Source organism: Bos taurus, chromosome 27 (assembly GCF_002263795.3).
Source record: "Bos taurus isolate L1 Dominette 01449 registration number 42190680 breed Hereford chromosome 27, ARS-UCD2.0, whole genome shotgun sequence".
Lineage (NCBI taxonomy): Eukaryota > Metazoa > Chordata > Mammalia > Artiodactyla > Bovidae > Bos > Bos taurus.
Window position 1 is genome coordinate 24,020,973 of NC_037354.1, and position 27,857 is coordinate 24,048,829.

At 44.7% G+C, this 27,857-nt stretch overlaps 1 protein-coding gene across 3 annotated transcripts in view; it reads right to left on the minus strand.

The window, feature by feature from the left end:
- The window catches only part of TRMT9B (tRNA methyltransferase 9B (putative)), a 74,131-nt gene that overhangs the window by 35,712 nt on the left and 10,562 nt on the right, over nucleotides 1-27,857 (minus strand). For 2 of the 3 annotated variants that reach the window (XM_059882185.1, XM_059882186.1), the window contains exon 3: nucleotides 14,489-14,751. The exons of the other annotated variant lie outside the window; for it this stretch is intronic. The gene's annotated coding sequence lies outside the window, so the exon portion shown is untranslated. The remainder of the gene's footprint in view (nucleotides 1-14,488; nucleotides 14,752-27,857) is intronic. 3 annotated transcript variants of the gene reach the window in all.

A 27,857-nucleotide genomic window follows, 5' to 3' on the forward strand; every position in this document is an offset into this window, starting at 1 on the left:
AATGGTATCTCCAGAATCTAAAAATAAAGGAAACGAAGGTGGTCATATCTGGGTGAGGAATGTGTGTCCCTGTGAGGGGTGGGGGTGGCTACAGGAGGAGAATACAAGGAAGTAGGAAATGGCATCCGGTCCCATCACTTCATGGGAAATAGATGGGGAAACAGTGGAAACAGTGTCAGACTTTATTTTTCTGGGCTCCAAAATCACTACAGATGCTGACTGCAGCCATGAAATTAAAAGACGCTTACTCCTTGGAAGGAAAGTTATGACCAACCTAGATAGCATATTCAAAAGCAGAGACATTACTTTGCCAACAAAGGTTCGTCTAGTCAAGGCTATGGTTTTTCCTGTAGTCATGTATGGATGTGAGAGTTGGACTGTGAAGAAGGCTGAGCGCCGAAGATTTGATGCTTTTGAGCTGTGGTGTTGGAGAAGACTCTTGAGAGTCCCTTGGACTGCAAGGAGATCCAACCAGTCCATTCTGAAGGAGATCAGCCCTGGGATTTCTTGGAAGGACTGATGCTAAAGCTGAAACTCCAGTACTTTGGCCACCTCATGTGAAGAGTTGACTCATTGGAAAAGACTCTGATGCTGGGAGGGATTGGGGGCAAGAGGAGAAGGGGATGAGATGGCTGGATGGCATCACTGACTCGATGGATGTGAGTCTGAGTGAACGGGAGCTGGTGATGGACAAGGAGGCCTGGCGTGCTGCGATTCATGGGGTCGCAAAGAGTCAGACACGACTGAGCGACTGATCTGATCTGATCTGATCTGATCAAAGGCCACTCCCCCATGGGCACCGAGTAGGCAGTATTTATTATAACTGGATCACAACTCATTTTGATGGTGTAGATTAGAGAATGCCAGAAAAGAACAAGAAAATCAAAGATGAGATTTAAGAAAAAATGAAAATATAACACCTGACTTGCCCCAGGCATTTGCTACTGGTGTCAATTTGACAAAAGCAGTCCTCAGTCTGTGTTAAAATTGAGGGGTGGTGGTGGTCCCCTGAACAGCAGCTTAGAAGAAGATAGGTGTGATGTCACAAAAGGCAAGACAGGAAAAAACACAACACATTTCCCATCCCCTTTCCTCCTAGGAAGGGAGGTCCCAGCAGGTTGGGTGACAAGGAATTTACCGTCATTTTGGTGTGAAATGATTGTTCAAGGAGCTTTTACAGGAAGCCCGTGTAGTCAGCCATAACACTATAAATCATCTGATGATTATTCTAAGAATGAAATTAAGGGGAGCAATGTGAGGATGAATTATACATTCTTATATTTCATGAAAACATGTTTATAATACAGTTGACCCCAAAGAGGGGCACTCATGGGGTTATTACTGAAAAAAAAAAATCCGTGTCTTTGAGGTACAGGAAGAGAGTGTGTGTGCATACAACAGTAAAACCTGGACTGTCAGGCGTCTTCTGTAGACTCCACCTCCGTCTCATCCCCCCCAACCCCCTGCTGCCTCAGCCTGAGCTTAAGCCTTCCGTGTTAATCCAGGAGTTCCCGCAGACCTGGGAAACCTCGCCAGTTGCTTTACCTGAAGGCGAGCACACACCTATATGTTTTTTAGAACCTATTCTTTACTAACACCATCACTGCAGTGGACGATTTACCCTCCATAAAAGCTGCTGCTGCTGCTAAGTCGCTTCAGTCGTGTCTGACTCTGTGTGACTCCAAAGACGGCAGCACATCAGGCTCCCCCGTCCCTGGGATTCTCCAGGCAAGAACACTGGAGTGGGTTACCATTTCCTTCTCCAATGCATGAAAGTGAAAAGTGAAAGTCAAGTCACTCAGTCGTGTCCGACTCCTAGCGACCCCACGCACTGCAGCCCACCAGGCTCCTCCGTCCATGGGATTTTCCAGGCAAGAGTACTGGAGTGGGGTACCATTGCCTTCTCTGCCATGAAAGCTGGGAGGTCATAATTTTGAACTGAAAAAATCCTTTAAAATTAAATAAAATTTAGCTTTATGAAAAATTTACCTTTTGAAAATGCCTCAATTTACTAGAGATTGATGAAAACACCATCACACACCAATGCGGTAGAAAGAACTGGGTCAGCTTAATAGCGTAGCTCTGAGATTCATTCTCTACAGCATCGCCACACTGATGAACGGTTCCCCCTCTTCAGACTTAAAGCGGAAGTCCAAGTACCTTAGCATTTCATAGAGCCCACCAGCATCTGACCCCAGCCCACCCTCCAGCATCGCCCCACACCCCACCTCCATGCCTTGTGCCGCACCAGTTACTCAATGTAGCCGGCCCCCCTGCCCCCCACAGAAAAACCTGTCAGCTTAGTGACTCAGCAGATTTCCACTCAGGCACAAGCTCCTTACCCAGGCTCACTGCTTGACGTTTGTGACTTGCCATTCTCTCAGCACGTTAGACATATGAGGTCTTCGTGCCTTTTGCTCACCTGTTCCCTCTGCCTGGTATCACCTGTCTCCTCCAGCCCACCTGCCAGACCCTTCTCTTCGAAGGTTCAGCTTGGCTCGTTTTCTCTACGAAGCCTTTCCTGTCCCCGGCTAGATTCACTGCCTTCTGCCCGCTGTGTGTCTACCCTGTATTATACAGAAGCTTGCAGCACTAGCGTTTTGGTGGCCATTGTCTCCTTGCTCCGGGCTGCCTCACACCCAGCTGTGTTTGTGATTAGGGGCGACCGCTAGCGTGTGGTTCTGGTGAACGGGGGCCTTGCCCTTCTGCACAGATGCTGAAGCGGGCAAAGTTTCCTGTCCCCGCTTCCTGGTGGGATGGTGTGTTAGTGTGTTAGGGCTGCCATAACAGAGTACCAGAGCCTCTGTCATACTGAGTGAAGTAAGGCAGGAAAACAAATGTTGTATATTAATGCATGTGCGTGGAATCCAGAAAAACAGTGCAGATGAATCTGTTTCTAGGGCAGGAACAGAGACACAGCCATCCAGAACAGACCTGTGGACACAGCAGGGGAAAGAGAGGTGGGATGAATCAGGAGATTAGGACTGACGTATATACACGACCGTGGTGAAACAGATGGCTAGTGGGAAGCTGCTGGATAACACAGGGAGCTCAGCTCAGTGCTTGGTGATGACCTAGAGGGCTGCGATGGGGCAGGTTGGAGGGAGGTCCAAGAAGGAGGGGACATATATACATATATATATATATATATATGTGCGTAACGGATTCACTTTCTTGTACAGCAGGAACTAACAGGACATTGAAAAGCAATTATACTCCAATTAAAAAAATAAAGTACCACAGACATGTGGTAAACAACAGGAATCTATTTTCTCACAGTTCTGTAGGCTAGAAGTTCAAAGTCAAAGCATCAGCAGGGTTGGCTCATTCTGAGGGCTGTAAAAGAAGACTCTGTCCAGGCCCTTCCTCTTGACTTGGAGATGGTCGTCTTCTCCCTGTGTCTTTATGTCATCTTCCTCTACACTTCGACGGGTTAATTTTCTCTTCTTACAGGGACACCAGCCCTACTGGATTACTGCGTGTGTGCTCAGTCACTTCAGGTGTGTCCAAGTCTTGCCGACCCTATGGACTGTGCCCGCCAGGCTCCTCTGTCCGTGGAATTCTCCAGGCAAGAATACTGGAGTGGGTTGCAGTGGCCTTCTCCAGGGGATCTTCCCAATCCAGAGATCGAACCTGCATCTCTTAAGTCTCCTGCATTGGCAGGCGGGTTCTTTACCACTTGTGTCATCTGGGAAGCCCCCTGGGTTAGAGCTCACCCTAATAAATTCATTTTAACCTAACTACATCTTTAAAGACTGCATCCAAAACACAGTCACATTCTGAAGTCCTGAGGGTTAGGACTTCAACATGTGAATCTGGGAAAACGCAGATCAGTTCCTAACAGATAGCATAGAGGGTGGAATGTTGCTCCCCATCGCCCCCCAAAAGAAATCAGTTCAGTCGCTCCGTCATGTCTGACTCTTGGTGACCTCATGGACTGCAGCATGCCAGGCTTCCCTGTCTTTCACCAGCTCCCAGAGCTTATTCAAACTCATGTCCATTGAGTCGGTGATGCCATCCAGCCATCTCACCATCTGTCTTCCCTTCTCCTCCCACCTTCAATCTTTCCCCACATCAGGGTCTTTTCCAGTGAGTCAGTTCTTCTCATCAGGTGGCCAAAGTATTGGAGTTTCAGCTTCAGCATCATTCCTTCCAATGAATATTCAGGACTGATTTCCTTTAGGATGGACTGGTTGGATCTCCTTGCAGTCCAAGGGACTCTCAAGAGGCTTTTCCAACACCACAGTTCAAAAGCATCAGTTCTTTGGCACTCAGCTTTCTTTATAGTCCAACCCTCACATCCATACATGACTACTGGAAAAATCATAGCTTCGACTAGAGGGACCTGTGTCAGCAAAGTAGTGTCTCTGCATACTGTCTAGGTTGGTCATAGCTTTTCTTCCAAGGAGCAAGTATCTTGTTCCTTGGAAGTCACCATCTGCAGTGATTTTGGAGCCCAAGAAAATAAGTCTGTCACTGTTTCCATTGTTTTCCCATCTATTTACCATGAAGTGATGGGACTGGATGCCATGATCTTAGTTTTTTGAATGTTGAGTTTTAAGCCAACTTTTTCACTCTTCTCTTTCACTTTCATCAAGAGACTCTTTTGTTCTTCTTCACTTTCTGCCATAAGGGTGGTGTCATCTGCAGGTTATTGGTATTTCTCCCAGCAATCTTGATTCCAGTTTGTGCTTCATCCAGTCGGGCATTTTACATGATGTACTCTGCATATAAGTTAAATAAACAGGGTGACAATATGTCCATATGCTAACCTCTTGAATTTGTAAATGTGACCTCTTTTAGAAAAAGCCTTTTGCAGATGTGATTAAGTCGCAAAGATCTTGACATGAGATCCTCCTGGATCCAGGTGGGCCTTAAATCTAAAAGCAAGCATTCTTATGGGAGATGGAAAAGGAGAAGGCCACTAAAGACAGAGACAGAGGCTGGAGCTATGCTTCTAAGCAGAGGAGCCCCTGGAGCCACCAGCAGCTGGAGGAGGCACCTCCTTGGAGCCTCGAGTGGGAGCTTGGCCCGTCTTTCTCACAGCCTTGGTTTGTGCCCATATTCCAACCTAGACTCTTGATTCTGTGCAGTCCCTAGTGTATTCCAGAAATTTTTCTTTCTTACTGAAGATATCTAGACTTAGTATCAGTAGTTGTTACAGTCCAGTCTATTCAGAGAAATATGACCATTCTGAAAAGCATCGTTAATGTTTTCAAAAGGAATCTGGCAGCTAATGGCTTACAGTAGCAAAAGGCTAAACCTATCAACCCCCACGTGGTCATAGGAATTAGGTGTTGAGAGAGGCAAGGCTGTGGTGACCCAACAGTGCCGTTCCCAAGAACAGTACAGCAGGCCATGAGGAATTCTGGAAGGGCCGTAAGATGTTTGCGGAGCTTCCGAAGGAGTAAAACAAATGGAGATCGCATTATTCTTAACCCAAGCCTGATTCTCTTATGTCTTGAAGCTGTAGCTGAAAATTAAACTCCAAGTTAGAGTTTGTGGGTTACCAAATTAGGTGAATTTGCAGAGTCACTGAGTATTTTATGAGAAAGTTAGGACATTTCTTGGGAGGAGAGATTGGGACCCTGAGAACAGGACTGAGAATTAATGGGTGCAGCACCTCCTTACTTCCTTGTGGACCCTACAGTTCCCCACCCCCACAGTGGGTTTCTTGCAAGAGGGACTCAGTTCACCCTCTCCACACATACAAAATGCCTCCACCTCTCACTGTCCCCAGCTCTGTACCGGTCACTTTCCTGCATGGTCCAGGGAGACAAAGGCAAGCCCCGAAGGCTTGCACCCCAGGAGAATTACAGACAGCTGAAGCTAGAAAGCAGAGAACGCTGGGGTAAATGTCCACACACATGGATTCAGAGGGGGACTGGCAAAAGGAGAAATATAATTTTAGATTGCCCCAGGTTTATCTATGACAGGTGCCCTTACCAGATGTTCTGCCAACCTGACCAAAGCAAGGGGCTCCTAGGAGCCTGCCCATCAGGTACATCAGAGTCTGGACTCAGTAGTGGCCCAGACAGAATGGAGGTGCCACACATTGCTTGGCCAGAGGTCAGCTAAGGTCTGGTGAGATGGCTGCTGCATGCACAGAGTGGTTACTGGATTGCTAACAGAGAAACACAGTTCAGGGAAGAATGCTATGGATAGGCTTCTCAGAAGGGCTCACTACATGAGGATATCTTGTTTGATTTTTTATTATTTATTTTGGCTGCATCAGGTCTTAGTTGGGGCATGCAGGATCTTTGCTGTGGTAGGCGGGCTTCTCTCCAGTTGTGGCTCTCTGACTTAGTTGCCACATGGCATGTGGGCTCTTAGTTCCCTGACCAGGGATCGAACCCACGTCCCCTGGGTTGCAGGGCAGATTTTTAACCACTGGACCACAAGGGAAGTCCCGCCGTGGCCAAATATTTTTGACTGAAGAATATAAGATGGCCAGGCTACCCCCTCCTTCATGACTCCAGAGCCTTGACTCCTTGGGAGCACGAACCTCTTGGGCTGCCATGTTGGCAAGGATGGGGCTATATATATGTGTGTTTGTGTGCTCGCACTCAATAATATGGTGCTTCTTCCAGGCTGACCCTGTTACCCCCACAACCAAGTGCTCAGTCAATCAGCAGAGGTCCTAAACCCTCAGCCCAGGAAGGGGTACAGAGCACCAAGGGAACCACACATTTGCCTGGTGGTAGGTTGATTGTCTGGGGCCACTTTTCATCATGGAGGGGGCAGCAAATGGAGGCGCATTAAAAGGGGGCTGGGGCTTCCCTGGTGGCTCAGATGGTAAAGAATATGCCTGCAATGCAGGAGAGCCTGGTTCGATCCCTGGATCAGGAAGATCTCCTGGAGAAGGGAATGGCCTCCCACTCCAGTATTCTTGCCTGAAGAATTCTGTGGACAGAGGAGCCTGGCAGTCTACAGTCCATTACACGACTGAGGGAGTAACACTTTCACATTTTTTTTCTTTGCCTTCCACAATTCCGTTAGCAGCACCATCTCCTAGCACTACCTCCAGGGGGCTCTTCTTTGCCCTCAGGCTTCCAGCTGGGTTTGGTCAGTGAAGGGCAGAAGCAGGATTTGGGAGGAGACAGAGGTGGAGTTATTTATTACATCATGTCAACTGCCTCCCACAAGGGCCTGGGTTTTTTTTTTTTTTTAACTTTACAATATTGTATTGGTTTTGCCATATATCAACAAGGGCCTGGGTTTTAACAATGGCTTTGTTTCTCTCCTGAAGGCCACAACTTCCATGGGCTGCTCTCTCCTGAGATTAAAGTTCTCATTAAGTAACTAGTCTTTTTAAAATTTTTATTGGAATATAGTTGATTTACAATGTTGTGTTAGTTTCAGATGTATAGCGAAGTGAATCAGTTATGCATACACGTATATCCACTCTTTTTCAGATTCTTTTCCCATATGTCATTATAGAGTATTGAGTAGAGTTCCTTGTGCTGTACATTAGGTTCTTATAAGATATCTATTTTATATATAGTAGTGTGTATATCGGAGAAGGCAATGGCACCCCACTCCGGTACTCTTGCCTGGAAAATCCCATGGACAGAGGAGCCTGGTAGGTTGCAGTCCATGGGGTCGCTAAGAGTCAGACACGACTGAGCGACTTCACTTTCACTTTTCACTTTCATGCATTGGAGAAGGAAATGGCAACCCACTCCAGTGTTCTTGCCTGGAGAATCCCAAGGATGGGGGAGCCTGGTGGGCTGCCGTCTTTGGGGTCATGGGGTCGCACAGAGTCGGACATGACTGAAGCGACTTAGCAGCAGCAGCAGCAGCAGTGTGTATATGTCAATCTTAATCTCCCAATTTATCCTTTCCTGCCTTTCCCCCTGGGTAACCATAAGTTTATTTCCTTTTTTTTTTTTTTTTTTTAATTTTATTTTATTTTTAAACTTTACATAATTGTATTAGTTTTGCCAAATATCAAAATGAATCCGCCACAGGCATACATGTGTTCCCCATCCTGAACCCTCCTCCCTCCTCCCTCCCCACACCATCCCTCTGGGTCGTCCCAGTGCTCCAGCCCCAAGCATCCAGTATCCCGCATCGAACCTGGACTGGCAACTCGTTTCTTGCATGATATTCTACATGTTTCAATGTCACTCTCCCAAATCTTCCCACCCTCTCCCTCTCCCACAGAGTCCATAAGACTGTTCTATACATCAGTGTCTCTTTTGCTGTCTCGTACACCAGGTTATTGTTACCATCTTTCTAAATTCCATATATATGCGTTAGTATACTGTATTTCTGTTTTTCCTTCTGGCTTACTTCACTCTGTATAATAGGCTCCAGTTTCATCCACCTCATTAGAACTGATTCAAATGTATTCTTTTTAATGGCTGAGTAATACTCCATTGTGTGTATGTACCACAGCTTTCTTATCCATTCATCTGCTGATGGACATCTAGGTTGCTTCCATGTCCTGGCTATTATAAACAGTGCTGCGATGAACATTGGGGTACACGTGTCTCTTTCCCTTCTGGTTTCCTCAGTGTGTATGCCCAGCAGTGGGATTGCTGGATCATAAGGCAGTTCTATTTCCAGTTTTTTAAGGAATCTCCACACTGTTCTCCATAGTGGCTGTACTAGTTTGCATTCCCACCAACAGTGTAAGAGGGTTCCCTTTTCTCCACACCCTCTCCAGCACTTATTATTTGTAGACTTTTGGATCGCAGCCATTCTGACTGGTGTGAAATGGTATCTCATAGTGGTTTTGATTTGCATTTCTCTGATAATGAGTGATGTTGAGCATCTTTTCATGTGTTTGTTAGCCATCTGTATGTCTTCTTTGGAGAAATGTCTATTTAGTTCTTTGGCCCATTTTTTAATTGGGTCATTTATTTTTCTGGAGTTGAGCTGTAGGAGTTGCTTGTATATTTTTGAGATTAGTTGTTTGTCAGTTGCTTCATTTGCTATTATTTTTTCCCATTCTGAAGGCTGTCTTTTCACCTTGCTAATAGTTTCCTTTGATGTGCAGAAGCTTTTAAGGTTAATTAGGTCCCATTTGTTTATTTTTGCTTTTATTTCCAATATTCTGGGAGGTGGGTCATAGAGGATCCTGCTGTGATGTATGTCAGAGAGTGTTTTGCCTATGTTCTCCTCTAGGAGTTTTATAGTTTCTGGTCTTACATTTAGATCTTTAATCCATTTTGAGTTTATTTTTGTGTATGGTGTTAGAAAGTGGTCTAGTTTCATTCTTTTACACGTGGTTGACCAGATTTCCCAGCACCACTTGTTAAAGAGATTGTCTTTAATCCATTGTATATTCTTGCCTCCTTTGTCAAAGATAAGGTGTCCATATGTGCGTGGATTTATCTCTGGGCTTTCTATTTTATTCCATTGATCTATATATCTGTCTTTGTGCCAGTACCATACTGTCTTGATAACTGTGGCTTTGTAGTAGAGCCTGAAGTCAGGTAGGTTGATTCCTCCAGTTCCATTCTTCTTTCGGAGGAATCAACCTACCTGACATAAGTTTATTTCCTACCTCTGTTACTATTTCCGTTTTGTAAATAAATTCATTTATACCATTTTTTTTTTAAGATTCCACATCTAAGAGATATCATATGATATTTGTCTTTCCCTGTCTGGCTTACTTCCCTCAATATGACAATCTCTAGGTCCAGCCCTGTTGCTGCAATGGCATTATTTTGTTCTACTAGTATTTATCCCTTTCCCTTTTAAGCCCAGGATGATAAATGTGCCCAGCTGCTACCCCAGAACGCTTCACCATCCCTGGTCAGTTTCTCTAGGGACCCTGCTGCTTGGGGATGAGACAGACATTTCCCTCTCTTCCTCAGGATGCTGTGGTGTGTGTGTGTGTGTGTGTGTGTGTGTGTGTGTGTGTGTGTGTGTATGTGAAAGAGAGAGAGAGGGAGAGAGCAGGGAAGTGGATATCAAAAACAATATCTCTAAATCAGTCATCTCCCCAGTGTCCAGGTCCTTCAGCATGGATGTTGCCCTAAGGGTCATAAAACCAAATTTCATATTGTGCTAAACCACTTCAATCATGTCCAGCTGTTTGCAACCCTTTGGACTGTAACCTTCCAGGCTCCTCTGTCCATGGGATTCTCCAGGCATGAATACTGGAGTGGGTTACCATGTCCTTCTCCAGGGGATCTTCCCGACCCAGGGATCAAACCTGTGTCTCTTGCATCTCCTGCATTGGCAGGTGGGTTCTTTACTGCTAGCACCACCTGGGAAGCACAAATTTCATAGTATTCAGCCTTAAAAAGGAATGGAAATTCTGACATGTGCTGCACCATGAATGAAGCTTGAAAACGTTATGTCAAGTGATATAAGCCAGACACAGAAGGACAAATACTGGGTGATCCACTTCTGTGAGCTTTCTAGAGTAGTCAGATTCATAGAGACAGAGACTGGAGTGGGGGTCAAGATGGGGCCTGGGGGATTTGGGAGAGCGAGAGGGGGAGTTACAGTTTCATGGAGAGGGAGTTTCAGCTTAGGAAGAGGAAAATCTTCTCGAAGTTGGTTGCACAAGAATGTGAAGGCACTTAGGCCACTGTCTCTACACTTAAAAATGGTTAAAATGGGAAGTGTTAATGGACTTCTGCCCGTCCTCCTGCATGACCTGCTTGGGTATTGTAGCAAGTAGCTTCACCCCATGAGGCTAACTGCCCCCTCAGGTCTTTGGGACCATGCCTGCTGTGAAGTTGTGGGCCTTGCACCCCTTTCTCCACAAGCTGTGTTGTGGGCGTGAGGGCTCTGCAGACAATACTTCTTCCTTGCCAAGTGGCTTTGTACCCAGGACACACTGCACCAAAGCGAGTCCTGGAGGTGAGAGGAAGGAGGGGGACCAGCCTCTTTCAGGTTGCTTCCTGTTCCTGTGAGTGTCACCTGGCAACCGCCCTGTGCCCTGGCAGACCATTTGTTTCTGGGAGCAGTCAGTCCTCAGCTCTTTTGCGCTCTCCAAACCTCAGCCCTTTGCCTACCCCTGAGAGACCCCTCCATGCCAGGCAGCGCCCAGGCCAGGAGATCTGCTCCCAGACCCTCAGGGCCCCCTGTCTGGGCTCTTGAGGAAACAGCACTAGCTGGCCAGTGCCAGCTTCCCAGACTCTGGGTCCTACCTCCATAGACCCTCTCTAGTCTCCTGCGTCTGGTTGCTGCTCTAGGGGCCCCTCCTCTAACCCTCCAGGTTTTGAAAAGCCCAGTCTCTTTTCTTGATTCCGACAATGCAGGGTGGCAATTCAGTTGCTTTTACCGTCCTGCCCCTATGACTTTTGATCCTCTAATATCTGTTTAACCATCTCCTTGCATTAAATTCTCTGTGTTAACGTAACTGGTGAGGTTTCTGTTTTCCTGACAGCATATTGACCAATATTACTGTATTCCTGCACTTCTGTGCAAGAAATGAAAACAAGAGAGGGTGTTCCATTTCAACAACCTGCTACAGTTGCGTATTGCCTATCTGCTTTAACTAGTTTGTAAGCACCATGAAATCAGCTGTTTTTGGTTCACTGAGCTATACCCTGTGAATGCAGGCACAGAGCAGGCACCCATATCATCTTCGTTGAATAAATGAACAGGAAATATTTAATTTGAATATAAAAAACCAGAATAATTCTAGTCATGAAAATGTGCTTGTAATATATAAATATACATGCAGATATCTCCAGGGGGAAAATAAGTAGCTGGAATTTGCAAACCTCTTTCTGAAATTGTAGCAGTATCCATTTTATGTCCCCCCCCCCATTCTCTTGTTTAATGATTTCACTCAGTGGGGGTTTCTCCATATTTTTCTTGTGCTTTTGGGGCATGTTATCCATAAGTAGTCAGTCGAGGTGATATTGTGATTTATACTAAGAAATATGTATTCACCACTGTTTCTTGCCCAGAGCTTCTAAACCCTTATAATTTCCTGTATGAAAGCCTTAGAGGCATCTTTTGTTATGTGTTTTTTTCTCAGTTCCTGAAACAGTTCCAGAGCATAAAGGTGAAATGGGAGTCTTTTGTAATTAATAAATAACAAGCCCCTTTCAACCACACCAGAGTTTCCGTTAATGAGGTGACCTTTGGAAAGTCCCTAAGGATGATGCTGGTTGCCTGGGGGACCATGTGATTAGAGAGTTGGACCTAGCGGCCTACGCCTCAGCCCTCCAGAGAGTTCAGACACCAAGGGCCAAGGATTTAATCAATCACTCCTCCGTAAGGACTCCAAAGGATAGGATTTGGAGAGCTTCCGTGTTGGTGGACAGAAACCCATCCACGTGTCAGGAGGGTGTCACGCTCTAAGCTCCAAGGGCAGAAGCTTGGGGCCTTGAAAGGTCCAGATCCCGCCCTGTGCATGCCGTCCATCTGGCTCTTCCTGAGTTACGCCTTTTGAGAGACAAACTGGTCACCCAGTAAGTAAAATGTTGTCCTGAGTTCTGTGAGCCACTCCAACAAATTAATCTGAGTAGGGGGTCATGGGAACCACCAATTGATAACCAGTGGTCAGAGCACAGATGACAACCTGACTTGCCAGTGACATCTGAAGTGTGTGTGGTGGGAAGGAGGGTGGCCGTCTTGTGGGACTGAGCCCTATCTTGTGTGTCCGAGTCTGGCTCGGGTGGGTGGTGTCAGGATTGAGTTAAATTGTAGGATGCCCATCTGGTGTAGCAGAGGTGCCTGATGTGTGGGAAGGCTCTACGTCTGGGGACCCACAGTGAATCGGTGTGAGAGCAGAGGAGACACACGAGGGTGCTCTTCCTTTACATTCATTCAGTCAATAAAATACAGTTTGAAAACCGAAACACCAGTAGTTATACTTCACAAATAAAAGACTTCCAAAGGAGAACTCAGGGAATTTTGATGTGATAAAAAAATAACTATTGGTGACCACATAGGCTCACATCGTCACTGCTGTGACAAGTCGCTTGGCACGTCGCTTAGCCCCTCTGGGTATCTGTGACTTCATCTTTGATATAAAAATGTATAGATCATTTGTAAAGTGTCTTCCTTCATTTTAGACTCTTGATTCTTCAGATAGAAGAGTGCTTTACCATCCCAAGAGCACAAGAGAACTTTCAAGCCTTGAGACTCTATCCCAGACTTGAATTTCTTCTCATCACTGTCCTCAGGCGTATCCTTTCCATAGATAGAGCCTGGCAAAGTGTGAAGTGACTGACAGTCGAATAAAAAGCTTTGGTGCCAATTCCTATTTCCAGGTCCAGAGGCAATTCTAATTTTCTGTAGCTCATACGTTTTAAACTTGTCTGGATATCTTTAAGACCCTAATCTGCAGAGCAGTGTTAATATTGAAAGCTGCATGAAACATCTGACACTCGGAATACATTGCAAAAGCTCAACAGAGACCAGGTCAGAGCAGCCAGCTCTTCTTTTTCCCTGACATTTAAATGGATCAGACAGCCCAGAACGCACCAGCCTGACTCTGAGCAAGGACACAGGCTCACGGGAGGGAAGCCTGCATCCATGGAGCCATGAGAATGAACCAGAATAATGATCCACAGAAGGAACTGGAAAATGGTCCACAGAATGAACTGGGATAGTGACCCATGAATGGAACTGGAAAATCATCCATGCAGTGGACTGGAATAATGGCCCATGGAAGGAACTGGAATAATGCTACAATACAGAGTAGTGTGCACCTGCCATAACCATTCTCTCTTTACGGTTCTGTGTAACGGAGAACAGTGCAACATAAAAGTTGGTCTAATGCTACTTTAGAAACAGAACAGAGGAAAAACAGGCTTATGTAAAAGACATCACGGAGTCAAAAGTTCAAGGACAGGGAAAGAACAGACTGGTCTGTTTAAGGACAGCTGCTGCTGCTGCTGCTAAGTCGCTTCAGTCGTGTCCAACTCTGCTCGACCCCATAGACGGCAGCCCACTAGGCTCCCCCGTCCCTGGGATTCTCCAGGCAAGAACACTGGAGTGGGCTGCCATTTCCTTCTCCAGTGCATGAAAGTGAAAAGTGAAAGTGAAGTCACTCAGTCGTGTCTTGACTCTTTAGCGACCCCATGGACTGCAGCCCACCAGGCTCCTCTGTCCATGGGATTTTCCAGGCAAGAGTACTGGAGTGGGGTGCCATTGCCTTCTCCGTTAATGACAGCACATGTCTACAAAAGTGAACAGAGTAAATTTGCCTGTTGTTGTTGTTTTATATCTAAGATGAAGTCACAGAGACCCAGAGAAGATTGTTTCTACATTTTTGTTCACAGAGGTGAAATACAATGTGTATGTGTACAAAATGTATATGAGTAAGAAAACATAGTTTTCATTCCTGGAAGAAAACCGAGTAGTGTTGTAGTGATCATCAGGGGGGCTCACTATCAGTGAGGGAGCCTGGGATCTCAAATAATTCTCTCTCTCTCCGCCCCCCCCCAACCAAACATATACACACACACATGTACATATACATATTGTGTATATACACACATGTGTATACATATGTGTATGTGTTTATATATGTAAGTAACACAAAACAGGACAGTGGACTCACAAGCCATGTGAACACAGAAGCAGGCAGCTCTGTCCCATCCCAGGGTGGAAGCCTGGGTGTAACCGTGACGGGAGGGACTCCGGCTCTCGCAGGTGTCTGAGGAAGAGATGCCTCTTCGACGGCTTCTGAAGGACGGCAGGTCGGTTGCATTTCTCTGTGACGCTGCTCAGGCCAGGCCAGAGTAGTTAATACAGGGCATGTCGTCTGTTCATCACGGCTTGGCTCTTCTCGTAATTAGCTGACATTGTTGGATTGGAAAATACCTGTGGAGAGGTGGGGGTGTCTTGCTGGTGCCTCCCGTGAGCAACTCAGAGCTGAACCCTCTGGGCTGCCTTGGCTCCTCACTGAGGGTTGATCCCTCCCAGAGGGGGCGATGGAACATCCCGGCAATAGGGACTCCAGGTCTCACATCAGAATATCACCCGGGTTCCTGGTGACTGATTCCCTGACAGGATTCCTCTCACTCTGACTGCATGCCATAAACACCCAGATCTCAGAGAGCATGAGGAGATTCTAGTAATTAAGAGCGCTGCAGTAGCTCTTTATGACAAATACATAAGAAATTGCTAAAGGATCAGTGTTTGTTCAAGAAGGAAAATTCTTCTTTTCTGGCAATTCCAAAGAAGAAGCCCATGGCTTTCTAGATGAAAGGAATAGAAATCAGGAATCTCTGCCCACTTTGTTCCCCTTCTGACCTCATCTTTATAAAACAGGCCACATCCCAGGAAAGGCACATAATTCTGCAGACCTGTATAGTCCCTTAGCATGAGTGTCTTTATGATCTGGGTAGCATTTCCTTTAAAACGGAAATTCATCTATGGTGGTATCTCTTTTTAGAAAATGTATCACAAGGTCATTCAGCCTGACAATGGTAGTGACAATGGTAAAACTTGCAACAGTGCTTTAATAGAAATTCATCATTTGCTAATAGCGTACTCCCAGTTATTGCGTTCATATGGACATTCACTACTTTCTATTTTAGAAAGACAGTGTTCTAAAAATGTGTTCAGCATTGGTCTGGCTTTCTAAGTTGATTAGTGATTGTAATTCTACTGTGGGAGGGACAGCTTTCATTCTTAACAAGAAACATGGAAAATTCAGGAGAATTTGCCTTCCCTAGAAATTATGAGTGTTAAAGAGCGGCTTTAATTAGGAAGGTTTAGCTCAGTAGGGGCAAAATGTTCAAAATAATCTAAAGGGAGAGAGCTTGAATTGGTCACATGCCAACAGAGGAAGTCATTTTCATGTCAACTCCACAGGAAGAGCCACTGGGGTAAGCAAATGTTTACCATTGTCCCTCTGACTTCCTGAGGTCTGCGGAGGGTCTGTCTGTGTGTGGAAGTGCTAAGATGGAGCAGGAGTTAACAACATGGTTTTGAAGCCCTGAATTCCTAAGTTTTCGCTCTGCTGCTGTCTGTGCCATCATGGAATATGTTTTCCTAAAGTCTCGGATGGCATTTTGCACCACCCTTGTTGGCTTTTGCCTAACACATTAGTATTTAATTTAACTGACAAGAGTTTGGGGCCCTGGGCATACCTTTAGATGATTATTTCAGAGAGAAAACAAATATAGGAAGTGATTTACCTTGTGCCCTAGAGTTAAACAGAATTTGCACACGAAATCCATAGAACATTTCTGCTTATCAACCCAATTCTTCTGTGTACTGTGAAAAAATTAATTTTCGTGCTACCTAGAATCTTGTCACTTATACTTCCCATAACTCAGAAGAATTAGCCAGTGGTGTTATGCTACCTGATCCTAAAATACCTTTGAATTATAATCACATAATGTAAAACTTGAAAGAGACACTGAAAAAGGTGAACAAGTAATATCGAAACCTCTATTTTTTGCTCCTCTGAGCTGGGGAAGTGAGGTGGTCAGCTTCCCCTCCCCTGCCATGCACCTCCCCTTGGGCCAACTCCAGGGCACACAGGCTCTGCCCACCTCCAACGGGACCTGTTTCTAGAAGCCTAGCTTCTCTGATCTCCTGCGTCTGTCTTGCTCCTCCTCTGGGAGGGTGGTGGTATGAGCATGTGCCAGCCAGCTCCTGTACTGGTCTGCGAAGTCCTGTGCTAAATAGACAGGTACTGAACTCCAAACAGAAGCAGAAGATATTAAGAAAAGGTGGTAAGAATACACAGAAGAAGTATACAAAAAAGATCTTCATAACCCATATAACCACAATGGTGTGATCACTGACCTAGAGCCAGACATCCTGGAATGTGAAGTCAAGTGGGCCTTAGGAAGCATCACTACAAACAATGCTAGTGGAGGTGATGGAATTCCAGCTGAGCTATTTCAAGTCCTAAAACATGATGCTGTGAAAGTGCTGCACTCAATATGCCAGAAAACTTGGAAAACTCAGCAGTGGCCCCAGAACTGGAAAAGGTCCATTTTCGTTCCAATTCCAAAGAAAGGCAATGCCAAAGAATGTTCAAACTACTGCACAATTACACTCATCTCATACACTAGCCAAGTAATGCTCAAAATTCTCTGAGTGAGGCTTCAACAGTGTGTGAAACGAGAACTTCCAGATGTTCAAGCTGGATTTAGAAAGGCAGAGGAACCAGAGATCAAATTGCCAGGGGTCATCAAAAAAGCGAGAGAGTTCCAGAAAAACATCTACTTCTGCTTTATTTTCTACGTCAAAGCCTTTGACTGTGTGGATCACAACAAACTGTGGAAAATTCTCAAAGAGATGAGAATACCAGACCACCTTACGTGCCTCCTGAGAAATCTGTATGCAGGTCAAGAAGCAACAGTTAGAACTGGACATGGAACAACAGATTGGTTCCAAATTGGGAAAGGTGTACTTCAAGGCTGTATATTGTCACCCTGCTTTTTTAACTTATATGCATCATGTAAAATGCCCGACTGGATGAAGCACAAGCTGGAATCAAGATTGCCAGGAGGAATATCAATAACCTCAGATATGCAGATGACACCACTCTTACGGCCAAAAGTAAAGAGGAACTAGAGTCTCTTGATAAAAGTGAAAAAGAAGAGTGAAAAAAACTGGCTTAAAACTCAACATTAAAAAAACTAAGACCATGGTATCTGGTCCCATCACTTCATGGCAAATAGATGGGGAAACAATGGAAACAGTGACAGTATTTTCTTGGGCTCCAAAATCACTGCAGATGGTGACTGAGCCATGAAAATAAACGACTCTTGCTCCTTGAAAGAATAGCTATGACCAACTGAGACAGCATATTAAAAAGCAGAGACATTACTTTGCCAACAAAGGTCTATCTAGTCAAAGGTATGGTTTTTCCAGTAGTCATGTATGGATGTGAGCATTGGATTATAAAGAAAGCTGAGCGCCGAAGAACTGATACTTTTGAACTGTGGTGATGGAAAAGACTCTTGAGAGTCCCTTGGACTGCAAGGAGATCCAGCCAGTCCATCCTAAAGGAAATCAGTCCTGAATATTCATTGGAAGGACTGATGCAGAAGCTCCAATACTTTGGCTACCTGATGCAAAGAACTGACTCATTGGAAAAGACCCTAATGCTGGGAAAGATTGAAGGCAGGAGGAGAAGGGGACGACAGAGGATGAGATGGTTGGATAGCATCACCGACTTGATGGACATGAGTTTGAGTAAGCTCTGGGAGTTGGTGATGGACAAGGGAAGCCTGGCGTGCTGCAGTCCATGAGGTCTCAAAGAGTCGGACACAACTGAGAAACTGAACTGAACTGAACTCAAAATTTAGACCAATTTTAATAAAAAAAAAAAAAAAAAAAAACCTGGGTCATATAGTTGAAAATTAGAAGTATCTGAGGTTGATCCTTTTTGTTACCAAGATATTGTTTATTTAATCACTTCTGGGGAAATATTTCTAATATGCCATGTATTTTTTATGTTTTTTTTCTTTTTGGCCATTCCCCACAGCTTCCCCACAATTTAGTTCCCTGACCAGGGATTGAGCCCATGCCCTCAGCAGTGAAAGCATGGAGTCCTAGCCACTGGACCACCAGGGAATTCCATTATATCTTTCTAAAGAGACTACATAATGCATTTGTAAAGAATCCGCCTGCAGTGCAGGAGACCTTGGTTTGATTCCTGGGTCGGGAAGATCCTCTGGAGAAGAGATAGGCTACCCGCTCCAGAATTCTTGGGCTTCCCTTGTGGCTTAACTGGTAAAGAATCCGCCTGCAATGCGGGAGATCTGGGTTCGATCCCTGGGTTGGGAAGATTCCCCTGGGGAAGAGAAAGGCTACCCACTCCAGTATTCTGGCCTGGAGAATTCCATGGACTATACAGTCCATGGGGTCGCAGAGAGCCGGAGATGACTGATCGACTTTCCCTTTCAGGTTCATAGTAGAGCAGCAGTGCCCTCCAGCATCCAGCAATGCTAACAGAACCTCTGCATTTATGCTGAGTGGCATCTTGACTGTTTCTCTGCCCTGCACTGCTGTGGGCACTTTTCACTCTCTCTCTCCTCCTTTCTAATTTGCTGCTCTTCATTGGCTTGGCGTTTAAGAGAGATCAAACAACTAAACCTGTTGGAAGCCTACCTAAAACAGGAAGAAAAAAACATTTGGGTCATTAGAGGCATGTGTTTTAGATGAGCCAGTTTGATGACATCTGTACTGTGTTGGTTCTGTGTTACGATCTGGGGGCTAAGAAAGGCTTACTGCCTCCTGCTCAGTCCTTGGGCGCCGGTCCTCTGATTGTCAAACTTCGTTTTTTTTTACCCAGAGCTCGCTGACCTCAGCTCCTGGCTGTGTGTTCATGTCAGTGCTAGTTCTGTCTCATTTCTACTGAGCTCCTTCTTAATAGCTCAGACCTTGCAATGCCCTCTGTTGTGTGCAGCAGCCCTCACCTCTGAAAACCAGCCAGTGCGTGACGGGGTTTGAATGTTTACATCACACACTGAAGCATTCAATTCAAAGCGAGGGCCACAGCTATAAAAGCTGCACAGAAGGAGGAAATATGCCAGTTGAAAAAAAAAGAAAAAAATGTCTAATTTGCAGGCAGCTTGCATTGTATTTTATAACAATATGTTTGACATTTTCAGCTTTCCTATGGCAGTAAATTGTACTTCTCCTAGCAGCAAGAGTTATTAAGTCTGTGCCCAGAATAAACCAGACTGTTTTGGAAAGTTTAGTTTTTTCAGTTTTCATATTCCATTTTATGACAATGTTGGTTTCTTCAGCAGTAAGCTTATAAGGAAGCTCTGTTTATTATTTCTAATTGAAAACTATAAATACCATTTGTACCCTTCACAGTTTCATCATAATTTACTTTAAAAAAATAAACAAATACAATTTGATTCTAAATTAAAAATTAAGTAAGACAGAAGATTTAACATAAAGCACTGATGGCAAGATATCTTGGTGATAGTGGTAAGCACTTAATGGAATCCAGGGTGCCATCTTCATGGACGGAATGTCCATGTCTCCTGCAGGATTCACATGTTAAAGCTCTGACTCTCCATGTGGCTGTATTTGGAGGGGGCCTATGCTATACTATGCTATGCTAAGTCGCTTCAGTCGTGTCCGACTCTGTGCGACCCCATAGATGGCAGCCCACCAGGCTCCATCGTCCCTGGGATTCTCCAGGCAAGAATACTGGAGTGGGTTGCCATTTCCTTCTCCAGTGCATGAAAAGAGAAAAGTGAAAGTGAAGTCGCTCAGTCATGTCCGACTCTTAGCGACCCCATGGACTGCAGCCTACCAGGCTCCTCCGTCCATGGGATTTTCCAGGCAAGAGTAGTAGAGTGGGGTGCCATTGCCTTCTCCTTGGAGGGGGCCTATCAGGGGGTAATTAAGATGAAATTAAGTCATAAGAGTATGGTCCTGATCCAGCAGGGTAGAGACACCAGAGAGGTCTCTCTCCACGTGCACACAGAAGGAAGGTCGGATAATGACACAGGGAGAAGGAGGCTGTCTGCAAGCCAGCAAGAAGGGAGCTCTCACCAGAAACCAGACCAGCTGGAACCTTGTGGGAAAACACATTTCTATTGTTTAAGCCACCCTGTCTGTGGTACTTGGTCATGCCAGCCCATGCTAAGACACTATTTTGTGACATGCACACTTATTTTACCAGGAAAGGCGATGATGTGTCTGTCATGAATGGGAACTCACTCACTCGTACTCAGTGGTGTCCAGCTCTGTGACCCCATGGACTGTAGCCTGCCAGGCTCCTCTGTCCATGGGATTCTCCAGGCACGAATACTGGAATGGGTGGTCATTTCCTCCTCCAGGGCATCTTCCCGGCCCAGGGATCAAACCCGCGTCTCCTGCGGCTCCTGCTTTGCAGTCGATTCTTTACCACTGAGCCACCTGGGAAGCCCCCCAAGATGTACAATTCCAATGACATGGACATGTGAAATATTGAAAAATAAAGATGAAATACAATGTTTTTGATAAATAGTTTTTAAATAATAGCCCAAAAAGGACAATAATGACTTGAGTTTTTAAAAGTAGGCTTTTCCTTAGAAGGGCCAAGCAGTAGTGTACTTTCCTCACCAGGTCTTTGTTTGATGGCCTCCTAAACTGTTAGAAAATGAAACATTGCACAGCTCATGCACGAAAAAACTAGGGTCAGATGGGGGCAAATGGATATGAAACCAAAGCTTTCACTTTGATTGTTTACATCAGGATCTTAATTCCCTGGGCAGTCAGGGATATTGACAGAACAGTGCCTTTTCAGGCTAACTCTGCCCCGACTTCACTAAGAAAATGCAGACAGACCTCTTCCATTTCCCTCTTTGTGCTCCACAGTCTCATGCATCCCTTTTGTTTCAGAATCCTCAGACTCCTCACCAAGGCTGGCCTCTCTCCTCCATGGATCCCGTCTTTACGGGGACATCAGCCTCATTCACCACTCTTTCTGTCCCGGCCTTTGGCTTTTGCCCATGGCCTCCTCTCCTCAGCCAGCAGACACACGGAGCCCCCTCTGCTTAAACAGAAACACAAAGCCACACACAAGGCAAGCCCTGCCAGGCCCTGCCTCTGCTCTCAAGCTTTACCCTCGTCTTCCTCCTTCCTTTTCAAGAGGGGTCCATGAATCCCACCTGTCTGCTTGTCCTCCAGTCTCCTCTCAACCCATCGCAGCCTGGCTGCTGTGTGACACACTCCATCACCAAGGTCTCTTGGGTCATCCTGCCACCTGTTTCCATCGCTCAGTTTCAGAGAAACACCATCCTGGAGAGAAACTATGGTTGAGTTCCATAGGATGGTCATTTTGCTGGGACTTCGGGAACTCACTGTTAGTATGTGGACTAGAATATATTCTTTCTGAAGCCACTGGTCATCTTTCCAACATGAAGCCTCAGTTCAGTGCTGCTCAAGTAAAGGGTTCAGGATGCTAAGGAAGACTTGAAAGGAAATGGCTGCAGGATGTAAGGATGTTGAGGGAAGACCATGATGCTGGCATGGTCAGGCGAGGGAAATGTCAGCTGTGGAGTGAAGTTTATTTAAGCTCTGGGTCACAGTGAGAATGCACACCGTTATAAATACTTGAGAGCCAATGTGTAAATAAAAGAAAACTATACAATTATGTTTCTGAATGACTAAAATCTTCCTGTACTAAGTCTGCAAGTGCAGGGGTCTACCCTGCCACACTGTGGTCTAGTTTAAATAAACAAATCCAAGGTCTAACTAAAGTAGTCACAGCTTTAACTAAAGTAATTGATACACAAAGTATCCAATAACCTGAATAAATGCTTTAATGATTACTATTACCTGTAAGAAAATTTTCTGTGTCGAAATACATAGTTTTCCTTCATTTTAAAAATTATTCCATTATCCTTCAATGTCCTTTTTTTAATGGACAAATCATAATACACAAAACCCTGGGAATCATTCAGAGCACCAAACTATTGGTTAAAAGTTTGTAACTTGACAGTTGAGTCCACAGGGCGTAGCTTGCCTACAATGCAGTTTTCTGTTTTTAACAGCACTTACAGTGGGATTCCTAGTAACTTCTGCTTTCTGAACATTCGCTGTCATCCTAAAGTGGTATGTTATACATAAAACCATCAACATATCCAAAATATAATCATCCTAATGAGAATAAACATCTCCTGTATGCGCATACTTCCACTGCATCTCAAAAGGCCTAAAGTTTAACAAGTAAAATAGACAGATTACCTAACATAAATGACTTTAAAAATATCTGGCTGAACATTCCACTTGGAGGTTTAAACATCTCCTGCATACATAGGAATGTGCACGTGTGTCTGTGTAGCTTTTTTAAGGGAATGGCGGATTGTCTGGCCCAATTTTTCATGGTCATGTGGGAATATAACATTCTTGGCTCGCGAAACAAGAAAAGGTAGGTCTGCATTTCTGCCAACTAGATGCAAAGCCTCAAGAGCTTCCTGCAAAGGAAAGCCAGCCTGGAGAATCCAGGCAGTGTCTGCAGGAGGAAAAATTAATGGTAGAAGGTTGGAGGGCCTTGATGATGAATGGCCTTAACAGCTTCAAAAGCAACCTTTTCTCTGGTTTCAGGCCTGTCTGTCAGTGGATTCTCTGGGCTCTGGTCCTAGTCTTTAACCCATATTCAACTGGATGGCAAGAAGTAGTTTGCTCAGAAGTCTCACTGAGTACATCCTCCTCATCTCCTAAGAGCTTGGGTGAAATGTCAGTGCCTAAGGTGAGTGCCGCTTGTAAAAGGTTTCAGCTGGGCCTGGAATGACAGCAATGCTCTCATTTATTAATTTCCCTCAATTGAGCCATGTTCCCTGACATGCCATTACCTGGCCTACTGAAGGTAACATTGTCTACATTTCTCTAGCACATGAAGTACCTATTAGTACATTTTTTAAATATTTAGGTAATTTAAAAATTAACAGAATGCATTGGTGTGGAACTTTGGCTACAACTGATGAGCAAATCGTGATGCATTATTATTAGTAAGTGTCCATAGTAGGTAGTAGACTTCACAGTTTGTAGTATTGTGTACTGTGGGTTTTGCCACATGCAAATGTCATGTATCCACAGTTACCCACACACCATGCAGAATAGTTTCACTGCCTCTGTGTCCACTTAATTCACCTCTTTTTCCCCACCAAAAACCCCTGATCTTTTTACTGTCTTTGTAGTTGTTCCCAGATGTCAAAAAATTGGGATTATATATAGAATTTAGCCTTTTCAGCCTGGTTTATTGACTTAGCAATTATGCACTTAAAGTTCCTTCTCCATGTCTTTCTGTAGCTCCATAGATATCTTCATCATGGAATAATATTCCAGGACTTCCCTGGTGGCCCAGTGGTTAAGACTCCACACCACCAATGGAAGGAGTGTGGGTTTGATTCCTGGTCAGGGAAGTTGTGCATGATGCAGCCAAAAAAAAAAAAAAACACGACAGCAGCAACTATGACTAGTATAGCACTGTATGAACAGTTTATCCATCCACCTATTGGAGGACTTGTGGATTATTTGTGAATTTGGGATGTTTGCGTTATAAAACGTGTGTGCAGGTTTTTGTGTGGATTTGCCTGATAATTTTTTGGTACTCAGCAATACAAGTGCGGTCTAATGCAAGCCGACTTGTGGATGCTGTTCATTTTTGGTGCCCATGAGATATTCACTTTGAGTCTTCTTTTCTCAATGCTCCTTAACACCTGTTGGGCTCTCAGCTATCATCTCTGGCTGGAAGGTAACTTCTGTAGATGTATTTTCTGAAGCTCAGTTACTACTGATCACCAAAAGTTTATTAAGTTTCTTCAAGTCTGCTATTACAGATGAATGAGATTTCTTGGTTGAGTCCACAGAAGGCTGGTATCTGCCAATGAGACTTCAAGAGAGGGAGCAATTTCCACCCAGCAAATGTGGCAATTTCTTGTTTGTTCCAGACATGTCAGTATTACTGTCCAGATCTATAAACCCCCAATGGAAACCAAGTTAAAAAATTTCAAATGAAGGGTCATATTTTAATGCTTCTATTTCCATAAAGGTCTTCCCTGGTGGCTCAGACGGTAAAGAATCTCCCTGCCAGTGCAGGAGACGCGGGTTTGATCCCTGGGTCAGGAATATCCCCTGGAGGAGGAAATGGCAACCTACTCCAGGATTCTTATATGGAGAACCCCCAAGACAAAGGAGCCTGGCGGGCTACAGTCCATGGGGTCTCAAAAGAGTCAAGACATGACTGAGCGAGTAAATAACAACAATTTCCGTAAAGGGACTAATAAGTTGAGATCAGATGCATCGGGGTTTTTTTTTTGTTTTTTGTTTTTAACTTTCTTATTTTGTATTGGGGTATAGGTGATGAATCAGGGCTTCCCTGGGAGCTCAGCTGGTAAAGAATCTGCCTGCAATGCAGGAGATCCTGGTTCCATTTCTGGGTTGGGAAGATCCCCTGGAGTAGGGATAGGTTACCCACTTGGCTAGTATTCTTGGCTGGAGAATCCCCATGGGTAGAGGAGCACTGGTGGGCTACAGTCCATGGGGTCTCAAAGAGTTGGACACGACTGAGCGACTAAGCACAGCACATGGCTGATTAATAATGTTGTGATGGTTTCAGGTGAGCAGTGAAGGAATGCAGCCTTACATTTACATGTGTCCCTTGACCCCCAAACGCCCCTCCCATCCAGGCTGCCACATAACATTGAGCAGAATTCCATGTGCTATACAGTGGGACCTTGTTGGTTATACATTTTAAATAAAGCAATGTGTACATGTCCATCTCAAGCCCCCTAACTTGACATTATTACCTACTTCCACAGCCAAAGGAAGCATATTTTTCTCTTTATGTAGAAGGACCACATTCTGCTACCTGTCTCGTTTCATCTCACCTTCCAAGCCAACAGGTGGCTGTTGGTTTGTTGCCTGTTTCCAGGAAGTTCATGTCCCCTGTGTTATGTTTTTGGTCACGTGGACTAGTTCTGTTTGATCTCATGCTGTCGATCCCCTGGTTCTTTGTGCTGCTGGAGGCTGTTCCCTGACTCCATTCTAGATGCCACGCCTTTTCTCTTAAAAACATCTGTGGTCAGCGTATTATGACAGTTGTAACAGAAGAGCTAGCTTCCTTGTGTGAGGATGGAATTCGAGACCCTGGGTGCTTTTATCAGCAGGCAGCTTGTTTAGATGATCCCAGATTCCTTTCTCTGATGAATTCTGCAGAGACAGTGCTGGACTTCCGCCCAACAAAGTGTGATGCTGGAGAAGTATAATGAAAAACATCCTGACGGGAAATAATGTTCTTTTCCCCTTCCATTTTTAACTTCATTTAAAAATCGATATGGTGGATATATACCCCAAAGAACTGGAAGCAAGGGCTTGTGGAGAGATTTGCACACACATGTCCATAGCAGCATTATTCACAGCTGCCAAAGGTGGAAGCGACTCAAGTATCCACTTAGACATGAATGAATTAACATAATGTGTATATACATACAGAAGAATACTTGTGTTGTTTAGTCGCTCAGCCGTGTCCAACTCTATTGCCACCCCATGGACCTCCAGACTCCTGTCTGTGGGATTCTCCAGGCAAGAATACTGGAGTGGGTTGCCATCTCCTCCTCCAGGGGATCTTCCAACCCAGGAATCGAACACGCATCTCCTGCATTGGTAGGCAGATTCTGTACCACCGAGCCACAGGGAAACCCATAGAAACATACTATTCAGCCTTAAATAGAAGTATAACTCTGATATATGCCACAGCATCAATGTATATTTTGCTAAGTGAAATAAGGCAGTCACACAAGGACAAATACTGTGTGATCCCACTAATATAAGGTACCTAGAGTAGTCGATGGCACCCCACTCCAGTACTCTTGCCTGGAAAATCCCATGGATGGAGGAGCCTGGTGGGCTGCAGTCCATGGGGTCACTAAGGGTCGGACACGACTGAGCGACTTCACTTTCACTTTTACCTTTCCTGCATTGGAGAAGGAAATGGCAACCCACTCCAGTGTTCTTGCCTGGAGAATCCCAGGGACAGGGGAGCCTGGTGGGCTGCCGTCTATGGGGTTGCACAGAGTCGGATACGACTGAAGCGACTTAGCAGCAGCAGCAGCAGCAGAGTAGTCAAACTCATAGAAACAGGAAGTAGAAACAGTGGTTGCCAGGAGCTGGGAGGAGAGGTAAATGGGGAGTTGCTGTTTAATAGGTGTAGTTTCAGCTTTGTAAGATGATAAACATTCTGGAGATGAACGATGATGATTGCACAGCAATATGAACATACTTAATGCCACTGAATTACAAACTTAAAAATGGTTAAAATGGTAAGTTTCATGAAAGTCACTATTACAATTAATGCAATAATGCTACACAACACTTAATCTTGGGTGAGATCTTAAGTGCAGGCTTGCTGGGGCAGTCCCCACCCACGCTTCTTTTCCCCAGGGCACTCATTAATACAGGCAGACCTTGAAAATACTGTGGGTTCGGTTCCAGACCACCGCAGTAAAGCAAATATGGCAATAAAGTGAAGAACGTGAAATTTTGGTTCCTGTTACAATAAAAGTTATGTTTGTAATATACTGTAGTCTATAAGTGTGCGACAGCATTATGTATCAAAAATGTATGTACCTTAATTAAAAAATACTTTATTGCTAAAAATGCCAACTGTCATCTCAGCGTTCAGTGAGTCTTAATCTTTTTGCAGTAGTTAACATCAAAGATCACTGATCACAGATCAACATAGCAAATATAATAACAATGAAAAAGTGTGAAATAGTGTGAGAATTACCAAAAAGTGACACAAGGTGAACACATGGTGTTGGAGAAATAAATGGCACTGATAGACTTGCTCGATGCAGGGCTACTTCCAACCTTCAATTTGTAGGCAAGACAAAATCCACAAAGTGGAATAAAATGAAGCACAATATAATACCATCTGCCCGCAGTGCCCCCGCTCTTTGCTCTCAGAAGTGCCCCAGGTTGAACAGTAAGTCACATGATCACCCTGGTTCTATTTTGTGATCGCATAAATCATTGTATTGCCATCTTCATTTTAAAACATCTTAACATTTAGAACATGCCTGCATTTTCTAGAATCACTCTAATTATAAACACGGTGTCCCAGAGAACGCTACAGTCTCCAGTATTTTTATTTTTTAATTTAAAACAACACTTATTTATTTGCTCATAACTCTGTTGGTTAGATGTTTGGCACAACATGGCTGAGTTTTCCTCTCCGACTATGGTTAACACTGAGACCAAGATAATCAGCCAGGGTGAGCTGTCAGCTAGAGGTTCTGGGGTAAAATCTGCTTCCAAGCCAATTCTTGGAATTGAATTCAATTTCGTGTGGTCATAGGACTGAAATCGTTGATCAGAATGAGGTTCCCCTTTCCTTGATGGCCCTCTTCACATTTAAAAAAAATTACTGATTACTTGCCGAACAATGACTGAAGTACCAAAAGCAGCCCTCCATTCTCACGAACTCTTTACTTCTTTAAACACTAAAAGCC